Below are 23,270 nucleotides of genomic sequence, written 5' to 3' on the forward strand. Positions count from 1 at the left end.
CTTCTTTCCTTCTTTTCCTCCCTCCCTCTCTCCCTCGTTCTTTCCTTCCTTCCCTCCTTCCTTCCTTCCCTCCTTCCTTCCTTCCTTCCTTGCTTCCTTCCTTCCTTCCCTCCTTCCTTCCTTCCCTCCTTCCTTCCTTTCTCTCGCCCTTCCCTCCTCCTTCCCTCCCTCCTTTCTATTTTTCTTAGATGAAGTCTATCCTAGTTATTAAGTGATTCCAGATCCTTCTTTATTTCGGTGTTGCAAAATAAACATTCCTTGGTTTTGGCCATTTCAAGCACCTTGGCATTATGATGGGAAAAATGCTGGGCAAGAAAAGACATTTCTATATTAAGGAGAAGCAGGGGAGTGCAGCCCAGCAGGGATGCGAACCAGTATTCCCTGGGTCTCAGACTCCACACTAGAGGAAGAAGTCTGTAGAAAGGACAAAGGAAAGAAAGGTTGGTGTTACTCTCTGGTATCCTTAGACAAAGTAGAAGCTGGCTTCTTCCATTTCTGGGAGACAGCAGTGAGCAGCCCCAAGGGCAGGCATTCGATTGTAGTGCCTGGGTCACCTCACTGTGCCACAAAGTGGCTCTGGGATGGAAAAGTGCCTAGCTCTGCCCTCACAGCTCTGCCCTGGGAAGCTTCCGAGCTGGGGCTTAGCCCTGCACAGCTCCACCAAGGTCCTGCTGCTTCTTGGTGTGTGTTCATCATTCTCATCCCTCTCAGCTTCCTTCCTACTCTTAGTGCAGCCTCATGAAGCCTCACAGTCCCTGGACAGGGATAGGAAGCCTGTGTGGGCTCCTAATGTGCTGTTTGACCTTGAGCAAGTTGCTTCAATTGAACGCTTTATTTTCAGACTCTAAAAGGAATGTCTGCTCATCATCGAAAATTACCCCGATTTAGAAAAGTATAAGGGAGAAAATAAAAATCCCATAACCCCACCACCAGAGACACTCACTGTTGGAACTTGGTTGTATTTCTCCCCTAGACTAACTTTGTCTATGTCTGTATCTGTATCTCTATGGAGACACTCAGTGTTGGAACTCGGTTGTATTTCTCCCCTAGACTAACTTTGTCTATGTCTGTATCTATATCTCTATAGAGATCATTCAGCATTTCATCTGAAAAGCTTCATATTATATCTCTAGTTTTCTCATGCAATTACTACATAGCCGTCATAGAGATGCAGCGTTCTTTTGGTAACCCACTTCCTATTGGACGTTCAGGTTGCTTCTAATGACTGGTGCTGCAACGAACACTTGTAGTGTAGATATTTGTTCACATTTATGACTCCTTCCTTGGCTATACTCCTAAAAGAGTCAAGAGATGTAAACAAAGTGAGCAATTAATTTTCTAGGTATCACCTTTCTCACCTATAGTAAAACAACAACAGAAACAACAATCACTGATAGCAGCGGACACTCACGTAGCATCTTGTTTGCCAGGCATGCCTCTAAGGGCTTATGTGTACCAGCGCATTTAATCGTCCCAGTTGCCCCGTTGTTATCTCCATTTCACAGAAGTAGCTTGCCCAGAGTCACACACAGCCAGTAAGTGGGGTGGTAGGATTTCAGCCTAGGCAGTCTGGCTCCAGAGTCGTGCTCTTATCTGCTAAACTAGTGTTGCCCCTGTGGGATGAAAGAGCTAAAATGAAGAATCCCTGGGGTCCTGTTACCTGGGAACATCGCTAATGTAGCATGGAATCCTGCAAATAATGCTAGAACGGAGTAATGCAGTTGCCTGATAAGAGTTCACCGGCTCCTGTCATCCTCTTCGTCCTCCCATTTGTGTGTTTGACGAGCTTGGGGTCTCTGTGTTTGTGAGTGCATGTACATGGATGTGCAAGTGTTTGTATAATTTTATGAATGGAACAGAGTCCGCAGTGCGTGAAGCAAGAAAGCCTGAACAATCTATTGACACAGCAATAAAGCACTCATAATTGATGCTGTTAGTTATAGATAACTCATCATCGTTTCCTTTTTATCTTAAGGTTCCCAGGCACTTTGGCTGGGAAATGTGTCATTTTATAATTGGAGTTTCACCCCGGTGGAGCAGGAATAGGATGGGATTTGGCTGTCTACTGTAACCCCATCCCCCCAAAGCATGTCTGTACTTACCGTCTGAGGAGGGTGCTTCCCCTCCTTGAGCTGATTTGCCTGTGCTGTCCAGAAGCATTGCTGGATATGATTATCCAGTAGAAAAGGAGCTAATCGACAAACTTTTCACTGGCATAACGTGTCCACATTGCTCTTATTGTTCGCTAAATATAGAGGTTGCCAGGACCCCTTGAAATTTTGATTCAGAAGATCTGGGAGAAGCCTGAGAATATGCTTTTTTAAAAAACATGTGCTCTGAGTGATCACCTTCATGGATTTTGGGGAAGTCTTAGGTAGCAGGTCTCAACCTTCATAGGATATCAGCATCACCAGATTCTTTTGAAAAAAGTACCACTTCCTGTCCTTCTGCTCACTGCCTGCCCTAATTTGAATAACTGATCTAGGGTGGTTTCCAAGTTCAGGATTAAAAAAAAAAAAGTCTCTAGAGGTTCTTGTGTGCAGCCATAGTTGGGTACCTCCAGCCCAAGAAGTTCTGCTGATAATATCGCACCTATACATTTAACTGCACTTCACATTTTACAACTCTCTTTCACCATTGAACATCGTAACAATTCACTAAGGTCAGTAATGCAGGCATTATTATATTGTCCTTGGCCAAGAGAGGTTGACTGAATTGCCCGAAGCTGCACAGCTTCTCCCTCAGTCAGCAGCAGCTGTTCTCTACTTGGCTCATGGCCAGTCCTGCCAGTTCTTTTGGAAGGGGCAGCCTCCACTCCCCTGAGACTCTCAGGATGAAATCAATTGCCTCTCCTAGTGCTGATGCTCGCGAGGCTCTTTCTTCCCCTTCTCAGCCACATCTTTTCTACTGCAGCCACTCTTCCTGCTCAGAGGGCCTCTCTCTGAAACGTGCAGTTGCGTTTCCCTCCCATGCTCCATCCCACTTAACAGTTAGGTCATGGCACTGAGGGATGGACAGCTTGGAGCCTGGACAGTCCACATCCTCCACCGTGGTCTGAGGACAGAGACGTGCTACCCCCCAGCTCCAGCCCCTTCGATGCCATCCTGCAGAAAGCACTGTGCACGCTGCATGGCAGGAGCCGGTAAAGTTCCACACCCCCATCCCAAATTCTCACATCCACCACCAAAGCTTCCTTCACCCCTGCATCCCACCCCGGATAACCTGAAAGCCCACCTGAGTCCTTCCTGGGAGGCGGCTGTGTGGGGCTGGAGCCCCCTGCAGTGGTGAGTCCCACTCCGGACACCTGGCCAATGGGAGGTTAACAAGGTGGCCAGCGAAAGAGAAACAGAACCAGGTAACGGCATCTGCCCCTTCCGCCATCCTCCACCCCGCAACCCGCTGCGGGCTCAAAATATCTCCTGATTCAAACCGAGGACTTTTGTTTCTCTTTACTGTTCCTCTCCTTGTCCAAACCTTTTCCTTCACACAGGCTGTATCTTGGAGAGGCTCCCAGTGACTGCAGACTTCCTGTGTCAGAATCCTGCAGCCTCTGTCCCTGGGCTGCTTGGGTGGAGTGGGAGGCTGCGGGAGAAGGCGGGGTTTGCCTTGCAGGCAATGCGGGCAGGGGCGCTGCACCCAGGGAAGAGTTCCAAATGCTGATTCTCCCCATCGCCTTTACCTACCTACTTATTCAGCAGCCTTGCAACTGAGACGAAGCCACCCCCTAGCAGACTTTTGCAGGATATCGTTCACTTTCCTCTCTCAGGCCCTGCCCACCACGGGTTGTTGGTTTTGTGAGTTGGTGTGGGGGAGTCAGCAGGGTCCTCAGTGACTTTTGATCTTTCAGCACTGACTTTCAGGAAAGGTAAGCTCTCTGCCAACAAAGCTGGTCCCCGCTGTGCCTCCTCCTCTTATACAACAACCTTAGGTGGCTTTCCTGCCAGGTGAGAGGATTTGCAAGGACTGTGGTGGAATATGGGACCGATGAGCTCTCCTTTCTCAAAACAGAGGGAGCCTTGGTGCAGATGCACAAAGTGGTCCTTGAAGTTGCATGTGGCCCGGAGCGGCTGGCTTGGTGGATCTTTACTGTTCTGGTTGGGCATTGTCAGGCAGCTATCAGAGGGTCCAAGAGTCCTTCACAATAACTCCTTATCACCCACAAGCAGCCAGCCAAGTTAGTACCTGCTTGACCACGTCCTGCTGACAGTGGATTGGACCAGGGTTGAGCCTGAGAGCCAGCCAGCATGAGCCTCTTTCCTAGAAACCGTTAGTCAGGAAAAAAACGTTCTGGTTCAGTCTGGGCTAGCCTCTCTGTGGAAGAGATGGAAAACCTCCCAGCCATGGGAGCTGGAAGGGGTCGGATCCATCCTCCAGCTCCGCTTTCTCCTTTTGTAAATGCCAAAAAGAATTGGGGTCCTGAGTGATGACTTGATTGGCCCAAGGCCACGTGGCTACTATGACTACTTTATAACAGAGCTGGATTTTGGAGTCCAGTGTGTTAATTCACTTACTCCCTTGGCTAAGACACAGAGCTTCTGAAAAGAATCTCTTAGGAGAGCTTGCATTCAGCTCGGACTTTGAAGAAATGATAGTTGTTGCATACTATGTACAGAGAGAGCACAGGTCTCAGTATCAGACTGATCTGGGCTCAAACCCTGGCTCTCCGAGTCACTAGTATTGAGATCTTGGGCACATTTCTCATACACCTTGTGTTCCTCCAGTATAAAATGGGGATCACTCTGGTCTCACAGAAACATGGTGAGGGTGTTCTATTGAGTAGAAGATATGCTTAGCAAATACTCATTGCTAAGTAAAACAAGGCTTCCTGGTCAAAGTGAGTAATAACTCTCTCCTTCCTAGTGCTCTGATTCTGAAGATGGTGTAGTTGTGGAATTATTTAGTGCCCTCATGTTTGTGGTTGGGACCAGAGAATAAGGGCCTTTCTTTTGCTTTTCTTCATGTCCCGAGAGCCTGGGTGTCATCAGTCAGCCCACGACCATCCCTTGTGGGCTTGGGAAAACTCAGACAGAGAGGGAAATGTGAGACTCTGGCAATGTGAAAAAAACAAGTACCTCTCTATTACTTATTTTCTAGTCTTGTGAAGTTTGTTCAACCTACAACCCAGCATTGATTCAAGGCCTCCTCTGTGACTCCACCCCAGTGGCAGTGCGCCCACTGGGTAAGATAAAGTGAGAGGTGCAGGGACGCACAGGTAGAAGGAGATCCTTCAGGCCTGGTCACATCTGAGGTTATGGGGCGGTGGCCTGATACTCCTGAGACAATACGCTTTTTGATACTCTTTTGAGGGTGGCTGCAGAGGACATTGGCTTGTACCTCTGGCCCCTCTGTTCATTCTTCACCTCATAGAATGAACATTTGCAGGCCTGCATTGAGACACTGTTTTGTCCTTGTTATGTGCTTCATGCCCTAAATCACCACATCTGAATTCAATTCCTAGTCACTCACCTGTCTCCAGAACAAATCCCTATGGAATATCCATCTTTCTAGACCCAGAGAGGGTCCTGCCTCTCTCAACCCTCCCTCTGTCCTCGTGACTCAAAATCCTAAATCTCCTTCAAAGACCACCTAGCTCATATCCAGCTCTTCATGAAGTCTTTATGTGGACTGGACCACTCCTTTTGCACTCAGCAGAGGTTACCTTGTGTTGCTGTACATTTTTAGACTGTAAGAGTCCTTTCTAGAGATACATGTGCCACCAAACCCTCACCTCAGGGGGTCAACAACCTAGCTGAAAATACGTCTTAAGTGTAGTTGGGCTGCCATTTTCTTGAAGGCAGGGCCCTGTCTCATCGTTTTTATTCCTCAGAGCACAATATCAGGGAACTATAGGCTGCATGTAACAGTGGCATTAAAAAAAAAGAACATTTTTTATCTCATATGAAATGGAGACTTGAGGAAGGACAGCTTCAGGATTCGTAATGCATCAGTTAGCTATTGTGACATAGCTAACCAATTAAAAACTGAAAAGTTTGAAACACCACCATTACTTTATAGCTCCCAATTCAAGCAGGTCAGCAATTTTGGCTAGGCTCAGCTGGGCAGCTCTTCTGGTCTCACCTGTGCTTCCTCATGTGTCTGTGATCCCTCATGCATCTGTGGTCATCTCTAGGTTGATCAGGTGGTGCTGCTGGGGGTTGTGTGGCTGTCGGCCAGGGAGCCTCAGTATCCTGCCCATGTTGCTCCCATGTCTCTAGCAGGGCAGCCTGGAGTATCCCTCTTGAGACAAGATTTGGAGTTGGTGCAGTCACTTCTGCTGCAGTGCTGTTGACTAAGACTCAGTAATGAGGAAACAGACTCTGCCTCTTCGTGGGAGGAGCTTCAAGGTCACATTGCCAAGGGCAGGTGGAGCATTGGAAGCGTTTTTTGTAGTGGGTCTGCCATAGCCAATGATGTTAGGGCTTGAAGAAGTCTGTTCTTAGGACTTGCTTGGCTTTTTGCCTCATGCTCACAGATGGCAGCAGCAGTTCCAAGCATCATGTCCTCACACAACAGTGTGTGAAGGCAGGAAGGGTTGAGCCTAAGGATGAGGAAAACTTCCCCAGCTGTCTCCTATGAGCCTTTCCTTAGGCTGTGGTTAGGGCGGGGCTGTCCTAACCAGAATAGACCAACGGTTAGGATTACCATGATTAACTTGGAGTCATCCCTAGGCTGGGAGGGACTTATCTTCTTCTTCTTCGTCTCCTTCTTTTTTAAATTAAATTTTTTTTTTTTTTTTTTTTTTTTTTTTAGACAGGGTCTTTCTCTGTCACCCAGGCTGGAGTGCAGTGGCGTGATCATGACTCTCTGTAGTCTTGATGTCTCAGGCCCAAGAGATCCTCTCACCTCGGCCTCCTGAATAGCTGGGACTACAGGCACCCCCACCATGTCTGGCTATAAATTTTTATTTTTATTTTTTGTAGAGACAGGGTCTTGCTATGTTTCCCAGGTTGGTCTGAAACTCCTGGGCTCAAGCAGTCCTCCCACTTTGGCCTCCCAAAGTGCTGGGATTACAGGTGTGAGCCACCATGCCCAGCCAGCCTGTCTTCTTTGAAGTGTTGGCTTCCAGAAACCTGAACAAAATTGGGGTTCTGAGAGCACAAAGGCAGTAGTGAGGGGTGACAGCTGGGTTGGGAACCGGTAGGGTGTGGAAGAAGAAACTTACGTGGTGTCTTGTACCCACTTATTTTTTTAAATAGACATTGATATTAAGCCTATAATGTGTGAGGCACTAGAGAATTAAAGGTGAGCAAAACTTTAATCTTCTAAGAAGGTCATGTCTAGATGGCAGATACGAGTAAACAGCTGACTGAAGTACAATGGTGGTAAATGGTAGAAGCGGGGGCTTGGGGATTTAGGGCAGACTTTCAGGGCTTACGTGAGGGCTCAGATCCTGCCCTGCTGTTCATGCCTTATCACCAGTGGGTTCTGACAGTAAAGACCAATGCAGGCAGCAAGGTACCACTTTATTAGTATCTAAAGCAGGACCCAGCTACCTGCAATTCAGGGCTCTCCAGTAAAAGACTGAGTTGAAACCCGCAAATGGGACTACAGGCCAAAGTGGGGTCTCCTACTCTCATCGACCTTGGAGCCAAAATCTGTGACAAGCTCTTTTAGAGGTGACTTTCAGGAGGGTGAGAGAACAAGACCCAAAAGTGGTTCTAAGCCCTCTTACCCAGCTGATTTCATGGAGTGAGAATCATACGGACAGAAAGGAAAGGTGCCCGGTCTGACCCAAGGGGCCAGGGACTGAAAAGCAAGCTGGTTATGAGGACTGACTTAAGGCACAACAACTCTGTTAACCAGTAAAATGTAGCCTAACCAATGTATTGGGTTCAACTATTGGGATTAGGAATTTAGCATTCTTGGAGTCTATATAGGAGGGAAACTAATAAATGCAAAATGTAACTGAGTACTCCCATTTTTCTAAGAAACAGAGAATGATTTTTTTTTTTTTTTTGAGACAGAGTCTTGCTCTGTTGCCCAGGCTGGAGTGCAGTGGCATGATCTCTGCTCACTGCAAGCTCTGCCTCCCGGGTTCACACCATTCTCCTGCCTCAGCCTCCCAAGTAGCTGGGACTACAGGCACCTGCCACCGCGCCTGGCTAATTTTTTGTATTTTTAGTAGAGACGGGGTTTCACCGTGTTAGCCAGGATGGTCTCGATCTCCTGACCTTGTGATCCACCCGCCTCAGCCTCCCAAAGTGCTGGGATTACGGGCTTGAGCCACCACACCTGGCCGAGAATGATTTTTTTTAAATTATTTTTTTCTTTCCTTTTTTTCCCTCCATTTCTCCCTGTTCCCACTTCCTACTTAGCCCTTTATAAATGTAATTCTAACCTTTACCTTCCCTTCAGCAGACACTCCCTACAGGGCAATTTCATCTAACTATGCGCTTAGAAGTTCCAGAGTGGAACTCTCCCACCAGGAGACTTCCTTCCTCATGGGACAACAGTCAATCTCCAACCCAAAGTTGCTTGTTAGGAAACTCTCTCCCACCTGGAGAGTCTTGGCTACCTTGAACAACCTAGTCCTGCCCACAAAGACATCAACTCAGCTGTCTGATAGATAAGGCACCGAAGCCAATATGTGTACCCCGACCTGCTGGCTTCCTCTCCTGCATGTCATTCATGCTAGGCCCCCTTCAAAAAGAACCTTCTTTCTGTTCCAAAAGCAAAGTGGTGCCCTTAAGGCAGGAAGCCTGTACTTCTTCCCCTAAGGTAGCTATGGAATAAAAAGTCACTGGTTTTTTTTTTTTTTTTGGACGGAGTTTCGCTCTTGTTGCCCAGGCTGGAATGCAATGGCACAATCTTGGCTCACTGCAACCTCCACCTCCTGGGTTCAAGTGATTCTCCTGCCTAAGCCTCCTGAGTAGCTGGGATTACAGGTGCCTGCCATCGTGCCTGGCTATTTTTTTTTTTTTTTTTTTGTATTTTTAGTAGAGACGGGCTTTCACCATGTTGGCCAGGCTGGTCTTGAACTCTGACCTCGGGTGATCCACCTGCCTTGGCCTCCCAAAGTGCTAGGATTGCAGGCGCAAGCCACCACGCCTGGCCAAAAGTCACTGTCTTTATACCAGACCTCACTCTTGTTGATTGGACTCTTCCTGCAGTGAATAGATCAGGTGGACTCTGCAGTAAGTGATACTGTGAAGGCAGGTAACAGGTGGTCTGGGTAAGTGAGGAAGAACAACAAATTCTTCCTTGGCACTGGAGGGGGTCAGGGAGGGTTTCCCAGGGGAATTAACACTTCAGCAGGGCCTTGGAAGATGACTTGGAATTTTCATTGTTGAAAATAAAATTCTTAATAAAAGAAAAGGCTTGAACAAAGGTATGGGGTTCAAGAATAGGATGCTGTGTTCAAGGAGCTAGGAGCTTGGGATATATGGAGTGAGAGAAAGGGTGCGGGAAAGGCTAGAAAAATAAGTTGGACTCAAGATTGTGAAGAGTCATGAAGCTGCTTAGAAGTGGGATTCATTCTGAAGGCCATGGGAGCAAGCAGGAGTTTTAGATCAAAGTGACGTGCTCAGGTCACATTTAGGAATGATGCCTCTGGCTGAAGCAAGATGGGAGTGCGACAGACTAGCATTGAGGGCACCCAGTGGGAGCAGTGTCTGATATAGCCAGTTGCAGGGAGACATGCCTGGGCGGCTCACCCAGGAGAAATATTTTATCATTGACATTGCTTATAATTGCTAGTGATATTGTGGAATATATATTTGGTCTTCATCCTGTTTCCTGGCATACGGATCTCCAGAGTGATTTCTTTTTGTATGTCAATGAGTTTAATGATGGCTGGCAGTCCCTGGATAGCTTCAGGACAGTGGCTGGTCACTGAAAAGACCAAGGCAGGATTATAGGGCTGGAACTTTCAATCCTGCCCCCCACAAGGGGTGAGGGGCTGAAGGTCAAGGCAATCATCAATGGCCAGTGGTTAAATCAATCATGCCTATGTAATGAAGGCTCCATAAAAACTCCAAAAAGGACTGGTTTCAAAGAGCTTCTGGATAGCTGAACACATTGAGGTTCCTAGAAGGTGGCACACCCCAAGAGGGCATAGAAGCTCCGTGTCTCTTCTCCATACCTTGCCCTGTACATCTCTTCATCACTATCCTTTGTAATAAACCCATAAATGTAAGTAAGTTTCCTGAGTCCTGTCAGCCACTCTAGCAAATTAAGCAAACCCACGGAGGGGGTCATGGCAACTCCAGTGTATAAAACCAGTCCCTCAGAAGCACAGGCAAAACAACCTGGGGCTTGTGACTGGCACTGGAAGTTGGGGGTAGTCTTGTGGGGCTGAGCCCTCAACCTGTGGGATCTGATGCTGTGTCCAGGTAGACAGCATCAGAATGGAATTGGAGGACACTGGCTGGTATCTGCTGCAATTGCTTGCATGTTGGTGGGGAGGAATCCCCAAAGATTTTATCACAGAAATCTGTGCTGATTGTTGTGGTGTGAGAGCAGAGGAAGGAGTTTGTGTTTTTTGTCTACTCACAGACGCATATGGAAATAAAAAGCAATCAATTTTTGGCCAGTATTATTGTTTTAATGTCCTCTGTGGACAATGCAACCCTTTATTGCCTGTGTGGGTACAGACTGCTCTCCACACACTCCTCGTTGCTCCACCTGTGGGAGGCTTTTATGGTAACCCAAGCAGAAGAGGCTACAGTCACTTACTGAGCATCTGCTGGGAGTGCATGGATAGACTGCCTGAGTGTGGGCTCTGCAGCTCAGAGGCGGTTTGAAGAGAGCCTTTGTATTTGGGTGCTGCTGCGCTAGACTGCAGAGACCGCTCTCCAAGTGTTCCACTCTGAGAGAGCAGAAAATAAGCACACCCACTAAGAGGGCATAAGGTGGGGAGGGATGGGGTGGTTATCATCATCTGACTGCCTTCGGCTGCAGGGTCTCATAAGTTCCACCTCCTGTGGCCATGGCCACAGTGGCACCCCCTTGACCCTCTCCCAGAGCCTAAGAACCCCTTCCTCAGATGCTTGGAGGGGATGGTAAGGAACAGTGTCTCTTGTTCTTGGGATGTCCTCCATAAAAATTTCAGAGCTACCTGGGAATCAAGTTGAGTGGAGATGTTTGACGAATAGGTTTATTCAGAAACAAACCTAAAGCTCTGCCTGCAGCCTCTGTGGCTCCTGGCTTGTCTAGGAGCCCTGCTCCCTGCCTTTGATACTGGGAGGTGGTAGCATGGCACCTTACACACACTCGGGGCTACCAGAGAGTTTACAGGGTGATACTGTTTGCAGAGCAGTGACTGAAGACAGCTGCTTTTCTTGACCTCTTATTGCTTTTCAAGTGTAGCCTACATGAAATGGGATATGATGGTCCAGTTTACTCAGTCATCTCTGAAAAATGAGAAACTCTGTTATGTCTATTTGCTGTTTACCTGCTGCCTGATTTTGAACAGAACACATAACTTATCTGCCATAACTAAATACCATACACTTGGAGGCTTCAATAACAGAGACTTATTTTTTAACTGCTGTGGTGGCTAGAAATCCATCATCAAGGTGTCAGCAAATTGGTTTCTGGTGAGGGCTCTCTTCCTGGCTTGCAGATGGCTGCCTTCTCACTGAGGATGCACATGGCTTTTCCTCTGTGCACAGAGTGAGAAAGAGCTCCAGTGTCTCTCCCCTTTTTATGAGGTCACCAATCCCATGGGACTAGGGCCCCACCCTTATGACCTCGTGTAACCTTAACTACTTCCTTAGAGGTCCATCTTCAAATACAGGCATCCTGAGGTGTAGGGCTTCAGCATGTGAGTTTTGAGGAAACACAAACATTGGTCCATAATACATATCCTTAAAGATATTCTCCTGCTCTGACTGCTTTCAAAGGCTCTCAGGAGTTCAGGCATAATATGCACAAAAAAGCGGGCAAACTCTGCTTATGCATAGAATAATAAAGTTTGTGCATTGAACTCAAAAGCTTAAGGAAGACTTGGTTTAAAGATTTATAATCTTAATAAATTGAACGTAGTTGACCTGTAAACAACGTGGGTTTAAACTGCATGAGTCACTTATGCATGGATTTTCTTCTGCTTCTGCCACCCCTGGAACAGCAAGACCAACCCTTCCTCTTCCTCCTTCTCCTCAGCCTACTCGGTGTGAAGACAATGAGGATGGAGACCTTTACGATGATACACTTCCACTTAATAACCAGTAACTATATTTTCTCTTCCTTACTATTTTCCTAACATTTTCTTTTCTCTAGCTTACTTTATTGTAAGAATATACTACATAATACATATAACATATAAAATATGTGTTAAATGACTTTTTATGTCATCAGCAAGGCTTCTGGTCGACAGTAGGTTATTAGTAGTTAAGTTTTGGGGGAGTCAAAAGTTATATGCAAATTTTCAACTGCTCAGGGATTGGCACCCCTAATCCCAAGTTGTTCAAAGTCAACAGTATTTATTTATCAAAGCAATGTATTTTCTAAATAACTATTCAGGAAACAAAAGCCACCTTGTGGAAACATAAAAAGTGCCCATTGACATGTATATATACATGCATAGAAAAAAGACTGGAAGTATGTTAATAATAATAGTCATAGCTAGCAGTTACAGAACACTGTGCCTTATATTAACACTGTCTTAAATCCTCCCATTGTGGAGTAGCTTCAGTTATAATTCCCATTTATCAGAGGAGGCCACCAAGCAATTGGCTTAAGACCAAGTTTGTGTGACTCCAAAGGCAAAGTGCTTTTTTTTCTGGGTAGAAGGGATATTCACAATTTTTTGTTTCTTTTTTATAGTTTTCTGAAGTCAGTGAATTATTTATAATGACTGTGTACTTTTTCTTTTGGAAGAGAAAAAACTTCCATCATGAAAAGTTATAATGGATGGCTATGGTAAGAGGCAAACAGGGAAAAGAAATGATAAACTCTATATGAAAGGGTTTATGTCACTCCTGAGTATTCTAGTTGGAGAAAGAAGCAGTTGATTTGGGCATAAAATGGTATTTTGTTTGCATTTCATTGATGGTGATGATATATATATATATATATATGTATACATCCTCTTAAAGTGACGCTTGAGAGTGTCTGGACTATTTTCCTGTAAGTAACAACCCCAATAAAAAGCGGGCAAAAGACCTGAACAGACACTTTTCCAAAGAAGGCATGCACGTGGTCAATAAGCACATGAAAAAAGCTCAATATCACTCATCATTAGAGAAATGCAAATCAAACCCACAATGAGATACCATCTCACACCAGCCAGAATGGCTGTTACTAAAAAGCATAAACTGTAGCCCTAATTTGTTGCATGCCACTTCTTTACCTCCTGGGAATGAATGCACAGGGCTCTGTTGACAAATCTGCAGGAAGTAGAAAATTTTACCAAGCTCAAGGTTTTAAGGAATGACACGTTCCACATCAATCACAGAAATGGCAGAATGCTTGGGAAACATCTGTTGAGCCTAACTCCAATGAGACTGAGATGGTCAGTGGTACACACTGGGTCAGCAAGAAGGATGGTTCAGATTCTGGTCCCAGAATTCCCTGCTGATGTGGCATAGCCCAAGCTCTGGGGAGTGGAGCCCATTTAGGGATGTGTCCCCCAATAGCAAGCTATTGCCAGAGACTGATTGGAGGCAGAGGATAGGGTGTTTTTAAAGTGCACACAAGGAAGATTCTCAATTGTATTATATTGTGAACACAAAAATTTAGGACTCCCCGTGTTGATTGCGGCTTGTGTCTGAGGGGAGCTTATTTAAGGAAGACAACCTGATAGTCTTACTCCTTAGAAGGAACTTTAAAGAATATTTGGTTGATCATATAGTCCTGATAAGCAGGAAGAAAAAGAAAGGATGAATTTAAACTCATTTTACTCAGCAAAGGGTGACATTAATACTGGATTATCAGGCAGTACCTAATTGCACAAGGAGTATAAACAAGTGGTGCTCAACATTGGACGTTCAAGTTTAGAATCCCCTAATGCCCTCATCTTATGCTGAATTTAGAATCGTGTGCGTTAGCTGACAGATGAGCATTCTCACGGTGGCCCCATCAGCCAGCCAGTATCACCATCTTTTCTGTGTAATAATGCTGTATGTATAATAATTTGGCAATTTATTAAGATTATAAAATAAATAATAAAGATTTAATAAGATTGATTTAATCTTATTTTTGGCAATTTTTTGTCCTTATTTTATAAAAGTGAGAAGAAAATAGAGACATCTACAGCACAAAGCATAGGTGTTAAAACTTAATAGACTTGAGGCAAGATGAGAATCATTAGATTCACCTAAAGTGCTCTATCAGATGTTCAGTGGAATTCAGCCAATTGAATATGTATTGAAGTGCAGAGGAAGGTAACGTATTTAAAGATCATGTGTGAAGTGTTGGAAATATACCATCGATGATTATGTCTAAAAGGCAAACTGTGAAGGAGGGTTTTGTACCATGTTAGCTTGCCGGCATAGAAACTCATACAACACATGATCTTTTGCACGCTTTCTGTCAGTCAATTTCCATTTCCAGAAATTTAAATTTTATATCTAAAAATGGGGACTGGTAATATAGAGAGGAGAGAGGGAAGCAGGGCATTCAAAGAAAAAACATGCGATCTCCAAGTTGTAGAATTTTATGGTAGAGATGAGACAGATGAATAAAATGTTATTTAAACCAAAGCAATACATACTGGTTATTGCCTTAGTAAAGAATAGTGTTTCATACCAATTTTTCAGCATATATGTGTTGAGGTCCTCCTGTCTTCTAGGCACTGGGGATATAGAGATAAATGAAACAAAAGATTTCTTCCTTTTATGGAGCTTACGTGTGTGTGTGTGTGTGTGTGTGTGTGTGTGTGTGTGTGTGTGTGTGTGTGTGTGTGTGCTGATGAGGAGGAGGAGTGGAAGGAGATGTTCATCCATTAAGCCCAAATGTAAAATTGCCACTGCGCACATGTTACTAGGAACTGATACCCACAAAACTGCTATGAAAGTCCAAATTAGGGACATTTAACTCAATGACATTTTAGCTGGTATTTGAATAACTAACAGGAGTTAAATAGTCAAAGGAGGTAGAAACCACATTCCAGGGAGAGGGGACAATATATCCAAAGACCCTGTGATGAGAGAAACATGGTAAGTATGAGCACGGTGAGCTTGGCGCTAGGTCCACAGGTGAAGAGTTTTATCTTCAGCCTTGGAGCCACAGGATGAATACCTTAGGTGAGTTTCAAGTGGTGGGGTGGTGAAATGGTTTGGTAGTTCTCACACTGCTATAAAGAGCTACCTGAGACTTGGTAATTTATGAAGAAAAGAGGTTTAATTGACTCACTGTTCCACAGGCTATACAGGAAACATGACTGGAGAGGCTTCAGGAAACTTACAGTCATGGTGAAAGGGCGAATGAGAAGCAATCATGTCTTCACGTGGCGGCAGGACAGAGAGAGAGCAAAAGGGGAAGTGCTACACACTTTCAAACAATCAGATCTCATGAGAACTCACTATCATGAGAACCGCAAGGGGGAAATCCACCCCCATGATCCAGTCACCTCCCACCAGGTCCCGCCCCCAACATTGGGGATTACAATTCAACATGAGATTGGAGTGGGGACACAGCCTAACCATATCAGATGGGGTAATATGATCGGATTTGTGAGTGAAAGTATCAGTCTGGCCACAGTGTAATGGATTGGAGGGACTGGATGGATGCAGGTGGACCAATTATAAAACTTGTGTCCGTGGCCAGGTGAAAGGTGGGACTAGGGCAATGGTGATGGAGATGGAAAGAGGTGAATGGGGTTGAGAGCTTTGGGAAGGTGAAAGCTTTGGTACTTGGGAATCAATTGGAGGTGGTGGGATAGACAGAAAGGGAGGAAGAGGATGACTTCTAGGCATTAATAATACAAAATAGTAGATAATTCAATAGTCACTTCATTTTGGCATTGGAATGAAATATGATTTGGGTGGAGGGCAAAGCAGTGATCATGTTTTTAAAAATTCTTTACTTTTTTTTTTTTGAGACGGAGTCTCACTCTGTCGCCCAGGCTGGAGTGCAGTGGCGCGATCTCAGCTCACTGCAAGCTCCGCCTCCCGGGTTCACGCCATTCTCCTGCCTCAGCCTCCCGAGTAGCTGGGACTACAGACGCCCGCCACCACGCCCGGCTAATTTTTTGTATTTTTAGTAGAGACAGGGTTTCACCGTGTTAGCCAGGATGGTCTCGATCTCCTGACCTTGTGATCTGTCTGCCTCGGCCTCCCAAAGTGCTGGGACTACAGGCGTGAGCCACCGCGCCTGGCCAAAAATTCTTTACTTTTTATTAACGTAATATATGCACACAGTTTGAAAAGCGAAACAATAGTTATGTTAGGCCATTCTCACGTTGCTATAAGGAAATACCTGAGAGTGGATAATTTGTAAGAAAAGAGGTTTAATTGGCTCACGGTTCTGTGGGTTGTACAGGAAGCATGGAGGCATCTGCTTCTGGGGAGGCTTCAGGGAGCTTTTACTCATGGTAGAAGTCAAAGTGGGAGCAGGCAGTTCACGTGGCGAAACCAGAAGCAAGAGAGCGAGGTGGGCAGTGCCACATAGTTTTAAACAAACAGATATCATGAGAACTCACTCGCTATCTCAAGGACAGCACCAAGGACATGGTGCTAAACCATTCATGAGAACTCCACCCCCACTACCCAGCCACCTCCCACCAGGACCTACCTCTAATATTGGAGATTACATTTGACATAAAGTTTGGGTGGAGACACAGATCCAAAACCATATCAATAGTATGAGGCTTCCAAGGAAAACCGGCTTGCCCATGTCTCTCTCTTCCTTACCATGAAGCCAGTCCATAGGGGGACCACTTTCAATTATTTTAAGTTCGTTTTCTGGGATTGACCTTTATTTTTTCCCAGTAAATGCAGACGTTGCTATTTCTTGATTTACTTTTTCATTTTCTAAAGCACCTACTATGTGCCAGTCACTCTGTTCTAACCATGGATGCATCAGCAAACAAATTATGGATACATGTAGCAAACAGAATTCCCTGTCCTCATGGTGCTTTCCTTCCAGTAGGGAGAATAAGCAAATGTTTAAATAAAATATTACTATAACCATCTCATTATAATGAGGTGGTGCCCTTTATAGAGATGATTATAAATAATATGGAGAAAAGTAAGCAACAGCAGAGGTGATGTAGGGAATGTCAGGGAAGAAGTACAGTGTTAAATGACAGAGTGGGAGAAGGCGGTGACCTTACTGAGAAGATGGCATCTGAGCACAGAGCCTGAAGGATGGGAGGACTGGACCTTGTGGATATTAGGGGAAGGGCATGCTAAGCAACGGGAACAGCATGTGCAAAGGCCCTGAGGTGGGAGGACATGGGGTAACTGAGGAACAGAACAGCAAAGGGGCCTTTACTGCTGGAGGAAAGTGAATGAGGAGGAGAGTAATTTGGGTGGGGTAAGCCAGGGTGACACAGATTGCATAGGGCCTTTGGGCTACCATAAGGACTGTGACTGCATGATTGGCATTACCTCTTGCCTTTGTACATGTATGTCGTCTACCACTTTCTCTGCCTCCCCCATAATATTTTGGTTAAATCAGTGTTCAGTGTATCTGTCATTATCACTATCAAAGACTATTTTCTGCATTGTCAAGCAGTATATTATAATGTTCATTTAATCTCTTGTAAACATTTTGTTAATAATTGCCTCATTTTCTTCACCTGCTTAATTTTCAGTGTTCCTGTTTATAATTATTTCCAGATTTTCCAACAGAGATGGAAAAAACCCTTTAAACATGGTTTTCTATGGGATCAGATGCATCAGGCTCTGGACCATTCGGTTCCTTTCCTCCTGGAGCCTTCCATTGCGGAGGCTTCCCTCCCCCACTGTCTTGCCTGCTTTCTCTCTGCCCTGTACAGCTGGTGTCCTGGGAATCCTTTTCCTTCCCTTCTACATTGGGTCTTCGTTTTCCTGGGCTATATGTTGCTTCTTTCTTGGTTTATTTCTTCTCTGGATGGGACAAACCCTTCAGTAGGGTAAGAAAGGGTAAATGGAAAGTACAGTTTTGAGCTTTCATGCCTAAAAATGCCTTTATGCAGTTCTCAAACTTTATTAATTACTGGATGGATGTTAAATTCCAGAATGGGTATCATGGTTTCTTAGAATTTTGAAAGCATTGCTTTGCTGTTTCCTAACTTCCACCCTTGCTGCAAGAAGTCAGCGCTTTTCTGATTTCTTTGTACGTGAACTTCTGTCCTTCTGCAGGTTGTTAAGCTTTTCTCTTTCTGGATGCTCCGCAGTCACGGTTACGTGCGTTGTTGTGGAGGTGTTGGACATTAGGCACGCAGTTCCTAGAAAAAACAGAGGATGCCTGTTACATGTGAATTTTAGATAAACTAGGAGTAATTTGTGCAATGTTTGGGACATACTTGTACTAAAAGATTTAAATGTAAAATTTAAATGTACCTGGTGTCCTTTTTTGTTTGTTTTTGCTAAATCTGGCAACCTCAGAACTCAGCCTCTTCAGTCCAGAGACTCAGTTTGGGGCCATTTTCATGTGTCGTTTCTTTTCTTTTAAATTAAAATATTAGTCTAGGGGTAAAAAGGTAAAACATTTCAATAAGGCTTATAACAACAGTAACAATCCCCTGCCCTAGCCTTCCTCATCCCTATCTTGCATCCTTCAGAAACAATTTCTTGGAACTCTTTAGCTGTTTCTTCTACATTTGTCACTGGATTTCTCAGTGCAGGTTGCGGATCCTTTATCTCACATACGTGGACCAGACATGTTTCGAATTTTAGAGTTTTTTTTTTTTTATTTTGGAATATTTGCATATACATAATGAGGTATCTTGGGGATGGTACCCAAGTCTAAACCAAAATTCATTTATGTTTCATATACACTTTGTACACATAGCCTGAAGGTAATTTTTAAATAACTCTGTGCATGAAACAAAGTTTGTGTACATCGAACCCCCAGAAAGCAAAGGTGTCACTATTTCATGTTGGCACTCAACAAGTTTCAGACTTTGGAGCATTTTGGATTTTGGATTTTGGGATTAGGGATGCTAGACCTGTAACATACTAACATTGCTTTTTAATTTTTATTTTTTAAGTCTTAGGAAAATTGACTTCCAACTATGCAAGATAAGGATTTAGCTTTCTTACACTGCCCACCGTTACTCTCCACAATATAGACACATACCCATCTCAACCCACTGTAATATAAATGACATATTTATTAGTTCAGTGTTCATCCTACTTTATTATGATGGTGTCAATAGTATTCCTCCTCGAGCGACATAATGTGCAGTGTTGTATTTGTGTTTCCTTTCTTGTACTACTTTTTGCTTTTTTGGAGTTACTGAACATCTTCTTTTTCCTTGTTTAGTTTTCTATATACCTATCACTGATACCCAAATGGAGAGTGGAGTTCAGTAAACTTCCCACCAGAAATGTCAATCTCCTCCTACATGCAAATGCACCAGGCTCTCTCTCACCTTCATCTTGACTTCCGGGGCCACTCTGTCCCCCTGCTCCAGTATGGTCTAGGCCTGTTGCTTCACCACTGTCCTGGAACACCTCTTTTTTTTTTTTTTTTTTTTAATTTGAGACGGAGTCTCGCTCTGTCGCCCAGGCTGGAGTGCCATGGTGCTGTCTCAGCTCACTGCAAGGTCTGCCTCCCGGGTTCACGCCATTCTCCTGCCTCAGCCTCCCAAGTAGCTGAGACTACAGGCGCCCGCCACCACGCCCAGCTAATTTTTTTTTTTTAATTTTTAGTAGAGATGGAGTTTCACCGTGTTAGCCAGGATGGTCTCGATCTCCTAACCTCGTGATCCACCTGCCTCAGCCTCTTAAAGTGCTGGGATTACAGACGTGAGTCACCACGCCCAGCCGGAACACCTCTTTACTATTGTCCAAAGATTTCCCTCTGCCTCTCTGCTGCAAGTAGTTGCTTTGATGAGGATAGCATTTGAGTTTGAAAACCACACCCATTGTCTTCTAGTTTCTAATGATGCTTTTGGTAACATCTGATATCTTAATTTCTAAATTTCATGATGCTATACCTTGATGTAGGTCTATCTTTATCCATTTTCTTGAGTGTTCATTGGGCACTCTGGGTCTGGAAATGCATGTTTTCAATTCTTGAACGTTTAAAAAACTATTTCTTTAATAATATTCTTTCATTCTTTTTGCCTGTTCTCCTTTTCTATAACTCTGGATCCCCTGGGCTGGTTCTCAAATTTTCTTATTTTTTCTCTATTCTTTTCCATTTTACTTTCTGGGAGAGTTCCTCAACCCTAGTTTCTAGCTCTTCTGTTGAAGTTTTGATTTTGGCTGTCATATTTTTAATTTCCAAAGAATTATTTCCTTCTTCTTGGGTGGTTCCTTTTTTTAATAGCAGCCTGTTCTTCTTTCATGGATAAAATAGTCCATCTTATTTATCTGAGGCTTTTTAATATGTCTGAAGTTTTTTTCTTGCTTCTGGAATTTTCTGTTTTCTCTGAGTTTCTGTCTTTGGTTTTGACCTTTCAGAGGCTTTCCTGAGATGTTTGTAATTTGATGATCTCTGTTCATTTTCATGAGTGAAATACTAAGAAGCTTACAGGAATCTCTGTGTCTTTGGAGCCTGTGGAGTGGTGAGCTTACTGCAGAGTGATGAAGCTGGGATCAGGCTGTCTCACTGGGGGCCTCCAGTGTCTACAGGCCTTTTTTTCTTGGAATCCTTTGGTTTTTCCAGGAAAATATGCTCCAACTGCCTGTTTGATATTACCCTGGGAGCAGAGCAGGGGAAGTGGCCAACTGTCTCACCGTTCAGCATGTGGACTTTCCCCTCACACTTAACTCCTTGCTTTCAGTACAGTTCCTCCAGAGCCTTATATGGTGCCAGCTTTCCTTGAGTCTAGGCCTTTCTGGTCTAGTTTCTCCAGAATAAATTTTACATCTTTTGACAAGGTGGTGGGATGAGTAGGTGCTTGGCTTTGTGAGGTTGCAAAGGAGACCTGAAAAGGCGTGTCCACCTGCAACCAGTTTTTAGCTCTGCCCCTCAACCCTGCTTCTGTTGCACCTGACACCCTCAACTCCTGAGCCTTTATAGGTTCCTGGGGGTAAATCAGGTTGTATCTCATTGGCATCAGCAGGGACTCAGGCTTTAAATCTTGCCCCCTCCCAAGTAAAATGCTATTTCTCCAGGGGCTTTCCATCATCTGCAAATTGGCTTTTAATATTTTCATCCACTATTCTGATTTATTTGTCTGTGTAATTTACCTCCTCTCTCCTCTGTAAAATTTTCCTACACTATTATTTTTGTAGGGTTTCAGGAGGGAGCAAAAAAAGAGAAAAGATCCAACTTAAAAAAATTTTTTTTTGAGATGGAGTTTTGCTCTTGTTGCCCAGGCTGGAGTGCAATGGCTCGATCTCGGCTCACCGCAGCCTCCGACTTCCGGGTTCGAACGATTCTCCTGCTTCGGCCTGCCGAGTAGCTGAGATTACAGGCGTGCACCACCACGCCCGGCTAATTTTGTATTTTTAGTAGAGACGGGGTTTCTCCATGTTGGTCGAGCTGATCCCAACTTTTTAATCAGCCATTTTAAACTCTAGATCAGATGGACTTCCCCAGTAATGGGGGAATTTATATAAAAATTACGGTGCATTCAGTGGCTCATGCCTGTAATCCCAGCACTTTGGGAGGCGGAGGCAGGCGGATCACGAGGTCAGGAGATCGAGATTGAGACCATCCTGGCCAACACGGTGAAACCCCGTCTCTACTAAAAATACAAAAATTAGCCGGGCGTGGTGGCACACCCCTGTAATCCCGGCTACTCGGGAGGCTGAGGCAGGAGAATCATTTGAACCCGGGAGTCGGAGGTTGCAGTGAGCCAAGATCGCCATTGCACCCAGCCTGGCGACAGAACGAGACCCCATCTCAAAAAATAAAAATAAAATAAAAATTAATAAAATTAAAAAAAAAATTACGGTGCATTCCCTAAGAACATGCTGTAGGTGGAGCCATAGAGCAGTCCAGGGAGAAAGCTTATGATGTTTAATTTACATTCATAGCAGGAGAATTGAGTCTAATGACCCTTAGCGTTTGGAACTTGTGTTCAGGCACCTGACACAACTCCACATTTATGAATGCAAAAGTGCCTGTACAGTCTTTTCCTGAATCACATGTGTGTGGGAAGAGCAATGAGTTTTCTGTTCATTTCCCTTTGAAACAACCAAAGAAAACTTTGACCATTTGCTAAGGTGTTACCTTTCACCTGATGGCCACTGGAATTTCACACAGAGATTTTTGCTCTTTTTTTTTTTTTTTTTTTAACCACTTTGCAGGTGACGAAGCCAGCAGGAAGCCTCTGGGCAATGTCCTTGTGAGTCTGACGCCAGACAGTCAGTGACTGTCACCAGGCAAACTGCTGTCCTGAACACCAGGCTTTACAGTTAAATTTGTGCTTGAGTAAGATTACAAGTTACTCCATGTTATGGACCTTTGGGCTTGCTCCCAAATGATTTAAATTACAAATATGAAGTCTTTTCCTTCTGCAGAAATCTATTGCATGGGCACAATCATGATACCAACTGGAGTTTATGGAAACCTTATTTACCTTTTCCAAAGCAGTTTCACAAACACCTTGTTGTCGTTGCTTCCGTTTCACGTGCAGAAACAGAAATGACAATGATTGCTGGTTTGTTTGGCTACGCTGGCTCGCCCTTGGAGTGCTTTGTGGTAGTCACAGAGACACATGCATTGTGTCAGGGATGACAAGTGAGGAGTTTAACTTTGCCCAGGCCACGGCAGAGGTGGATGTTAAACACAGGACTTCGGGCAGCACATGTCACAGGCTTTGCAATAGAGTGTGGGCCCGATGGTAAAGGCAGCAGAGAGATCAGTCATGCAGGGGACAGCCAAAGGGGCTCTTGGAGGTGGGGGTTCAGCCGGGCCTAGAGGGACTGGACTCAGCACTGTGGGAAGGAGACTCGAGAACATTCCGGCATGGTAGGGGCGGGGTAAGGAGGAGCCAGGTGGTGGCAGGAACTCTTTCAGGGAGAGAGGGACACGCCTGACGCTGGTGCAGGCTGAGGGTCCGAGAGGGGACCTCTCGACCATGTGGATGGTGGGAGGTGTCAGGGAGCGGTGAGAGCAGCTGGATAGATGAGATGAGACTGTGCCTTCTGGGGCCTGGAAGTCAGGCACACGGCTTGGACTTGACTCTAGAGGGACTCAGGGGCCATTAAAGGTGGGGTATTAATGACAGCAGTATTAAGGACAACACGGGCAGAAATGGCTTCAGGTTGTACAAGCTCATA

At 44.8% G+C, this 23,270-nt stretch overlaps 1 protein-coding gene and 1 long non-coding RNA gene across 6 annotated transcripts in view; one reads left to right on the plus strand and one right to left on the minus strand.

The window, feature by feature from the left end:
• Positions 1-23,270, plus strand: part of KCNA6 (potassium voltage-gated channel subfamily A member 6) — a 40,964-nt gene that overhangs the window by 17,099 nt on the left and 595 nt on the right. For 2 of the 5 annotated variants that reach the window (XM_055357844.2, XM_055357847.2), the window contains exon 2: positions 12,103-12,167. The exons of 2 other annotated variants lie outside the window; for them this stretch is intronic. The gene's annotated coding sequence lies outside the window, so the exon portion shown is untranslated. Of the gene's footprint in view, positions 1-12,067; positions 12,168-23,270 lie in introns of all 5 variants that reach the window. One more of the 5 variants, XM_055357846.2, reaches the window with a different exon arrangement.
• Positions 869-3,524, minus strand: LOC134756546 (uncharacterized). Its single transcript, XR_010129292.1, has 3 exons — positions 3,235-3,524; positions 1,412-1,613; positions 869-1,295 (listed from the first exon to the last, which is right to left on the minus strand). It is a non-coding gene; the product is annotated as an uncharacterized lncRNA (long non-coding RNA).

The sequence above is a fragment of the Gorilla gorilla genome, chromosome 10, assembly GCF_029281585.2.
Source record: "Gorilla gorilla gorilla isolate KB3781 chromosome 10, NHGRI_mGorGor1-v2.1_pri, whole genome shotgun sequence".
NCBI classification, from domain to species: domain Eukaryota; kingdom Metazoa; phylum Chordata; class Mammalia; order Primates; family Hominidae; genus Gorilla; species Gorilla gorilla.